This window comes from Schistocerca serialis, chromosome 10 (genome assembly GCF_023864345.2).
Source record: "Schistocerca serialis cubense isolate TAMUIC-IGC-003099 chromosome 10, iqSchSeri2.2, whole genome shotgun sequence".
NCBI classification, from domain to species: domain Eukaryota; kingdom Metazoa; phylum Arthropoda; class Insecta; order Orthoptera; family Acrididae; genus Schistocerca; species Schistocerca serialis.
Window position 1 is genome coordinate 134541105 of NC_064647.1, and position 3765 is coordinate 134544869.

General features: G+C 45.5%; 1 pseudogene; it reads right to left on the reverse strand.

The window, feature by feature from the left end:
* Positions 1–278: 278 nt before the first annotated feature.
* LOC126425620 (5S ribosomal RNA) lies at positions 279–395 on the reverse strand (annotated as a pseudogene).
* Between the last annotated feature and the right edge of the window lie 3370 nt (positions 396–3765).

The following is a 3765-nucleotide window of genomic DNA, read 5'->3' on the forward strand; positions in this document are numbered from 1 at the left end:
TAAAAGATGTAACTGGGGCCAGAACAGGCTGATAGGCTTCACCGTGCAAGGCTATGTGTTAACTCTCTCCTCTGCGCCAGAACAGGCCTTGGAAGGCCCAACGGTACCGACCGACCGCCGTGTTATCCTCGGCCTTCAGGCGTCACTGGTTGCGGATATGGAGGAGCATGTGATCAGCACACCGCTCTCCCGGCCGTATGTCAGTTTACGAGACCGGAGCCGCTACTTCTCAATCAAGTAGATCCTCAGTTTGCCTCAAGGGCTGAGTGCACCCCGCTTGCCAACAGCGCTCGGCCGACCGGATGGTGACCCATCCAAGTGCTAGCCCAGCCCGACAGCGCTTAACTTCGGTTATCTGACGGGAACCGCTGTTCCACTGCGGCAAGGCCGTTGGCAATATGTGCTAAGGCATCAGGGAATAACTTCCATGGCACCAGAGGGAGCCGTAAAGAGTAAAAACTTCAGAGGAAGACAGAGACTGGAATCCATAGCGTGTAAGGGCTACTCTGTGATGACGACGTCGGTGCAGTAGAGGAGCACGTGTCGCGCGACTTGGTGTTAGAAGACTATGCGAAGAAAAAAGTGAGAGAGAACAGAACTGTTCAGGAAGAAAGAAGGTCCCTCCGCCAGGCAGCATTTTCTCTGCGTTCCCAGTAGATAACAGCCAATAATAGCCACCGAGCAAACCGAACGCAGCGGGCGACCTAAAACTGAATGTCGCGGTACACCACACATGGGCAGCTTTCCGAGGCTGGATTTTGCTGGGCTGTCACATGAACGAAAGCGCTAAATATTATTCAACGGGACCGCAACGAGACACCTGACGATCGAGCAGCTGTCTTCGTCAATAATCCGCTTTAATGCTCGCGTGCATTAAAACCATTTCATCGTAGTCCGGTTACGTGCTAGTTACCACACGCCCGGCAGTTCATACTGATGCAGTGAAGCTACGGCGAGAACGGGATCTCATGTCACCAATCTATCAGCATCCTTCTGTACTACGATACTCAAACGCTTTGCTGGAAGTATGAATTAAAAAACGCCTTCAGGCACAAATTTTCTTGTTTCATTAGTTATACGATGCATTTCGGACCCTGTGGGTCCATCTTCAGGTGTAACTTGTTTTAATAAATGATTTATTTTTTCTCTTGGATGATATGAAATGCATATTCCTGTCACGAAAAGATTTGATGTTAGGTTATGAATTTCGTAAGCCAAATCCGTAAAATATGTGCGAAATAGCTGAAAAAAAGGTGTAAACTTACCACATAATCCAAGAAAAGCGTTTTAACTTTTTAGCACCATCATACATTCTTTTCTCCGTCCTGTTCATGCCTATCACTTCAGTCAAGAGCCTCTTTATATACAAATGTTTGTAAACACTTCACAGGTGTTGTTGAGCGTGGTATGATCAAAGATGAATTCGTAGTGCGGATAATGTACGATGGTGTTAAAAAGTTAAAAAGGTCTTCTTGAATTAAGTGGTAGGTTTATACTGTTCCTTTTTCCGCTATTTCGCTCATTTTTTCCGCTATTTCGCACATATTTTCCGCATTTGACTGACGAAATTCATAACCTAACATCAAGCCGTTTCATGACAGTAATATACATTTCACCTCATTCAAGAGCAAAAATAAAACATGTATTATGACAAAGTTACACCAGATGATGAACTCACAGGGTTCGAAATGCGTCGTGTATTTAATAAAACATCACAATTTGTGACTGAAGGTGTTTTTAAATTCATAGTCCGCAGCTCGTGGTCGTGCGGTAGCGTTCTCGCTTCCCACGCCCGGGTTCCCGGGTTCGATTCCTGGCGGGGTCAGGGATTTTCTCTGCCTCGTGATGACTGGGTGTTGTGTGCTGTCCTTAGGTTAGTTAGGTTTAAGTAGTTCTAAGTTCTAGGGGACTGATGACCATAGATGTTAAGTCCCATAGTGCTCAGAGCCATTTGAACCATTTTTTTTTTTAATTCATACTTCCTGTGTACTGAGTACAGTCGTGTTTGAAGCTGCAAAATATGAATGAAATCAAACGCTTCGGTTTTCTTCTTTTCCGTATTTCCCACCGTCCAAGATTCAATTTCGCTGTACTCCAGCCGCATGTACTGTAGTAGACTTCTTTTGGCCAGGAATAATTCCATAACTTCACATACTTAGTGGTCTGTAACTATCGTTGGCCTGGTTCACCTCAGGATATCCAAACAGTTGACTGCGGGTTAGTTCCGGCTCGTACTTATACGCTAGTTGATCAGAAGTATCCGGATCCCCCTATGTAATGTGGAATTGACCACCAGATGCCAGGAGATTACTTTTGGGCACTATTCTGTAATTTTATATTTCAAGTTCCAAATATTTGAAAATTTTAATTCACAGGTATAATGAAAACAATAACAATACTGCATGTAAAAATTCAGTAAACTCGTATGGCATTACAGCAAGGACATTATTCCAAGGGGTGAGATCAGCCGGCTAGTCGGAAACGGTGTTCTTACGGCAAGCACAATGTCTCCTCTCCTAGCAGAATGTGAGACATGTGTCTAACGTGTATTTTCTGAGTGTCGGTGAGCGTTACAAATGCGTGAACATTGTGGTGTTTAGTTTGTATTGTATGATGATGGGATAAGGGAGAAGGTGAAAACCGTTGGTGACGGACGGTTCACCATCGACAGTGTCACATGGTCTCACTTCATAAGACTTTGAAGATAAGTAGGGAATTTCAACCAGAACGTTGGCGTGAAGTCAGGTGATCAGGAACATTACGGCAGCACATCTCCACCTTCAAGGTCAGATACTGGCAGTGAAAATTTCAACCACCACTAGGATTCGAACCTGGTTACCTCTGAGTTGAGAGTCATCACACAGGCGTCCGGTAGCGACCTCTGCTAAAGAGGCGATCTGTTTTTTTTTATCAGAGAGAAGTATCAATCAATACTAATGAGTGTGATACTTTTCTTACGATAATATTGATAAAGTATCGCTAGCTTTCGTTCGAGACCTACACTGAAGTGACAAAAGTCGTGGGATACATCCTAATAACGTACAGGAGTGTCTTTTGCCCAGCGTATTACAGCAGCTCAACGTGGTATGGGCTCAGAAAATCGTTGAAGTTCCCTGCTGAAGTATGGAGCCACGCTGCCTCTACAGCCATCCACAATTGCGAAAGTGTTGCCGCTGCAGGATGTTCCGCACGAACTGACGTCTCGATTATGTCGGGCGATCTGGCTGGCCAAATCATACTCTCCAACTGTCCACAATGTTCTTCAACTCAATCGCGAACAGTTGTGGCCTGGTGACAGGGCGCATTGTCATCCACAAAAATTTGATCACTGATTGGGAACACGAAGTCCATGAAACGCTGCAAATGGTCTCCAAACAGCCGAACAATCACTTCCAGTCAACGATCCACGTTAACACAGCCCACTCCATTATGGAGCTACCACCAGCTTCCACAGTGCATTATTGACAACCTGGGTCCACGGTTTCGTGGGGTCTGCGCCACACTCGAACCCTACCATCAGCTCTTGCCACCTGAAATCGGGACTCATGTGACTAGGTCACATGGTTCCAATCGTCTGAAGGTCCAACCGATATGGCCACGAGCTGCAGGTGATGTCGTGCTCTTAACAAAAGCACTAACGCCGATCGTCTGCTGTCATAGTCCATTAACGACAGGTTTTGCCGCACTGTCCTAATGGATATGTTCGTCGTATCTCCCACAATGATTTCAGCGGTTATTTCAAGCAGTGTTGCTTGTCTATTAGCA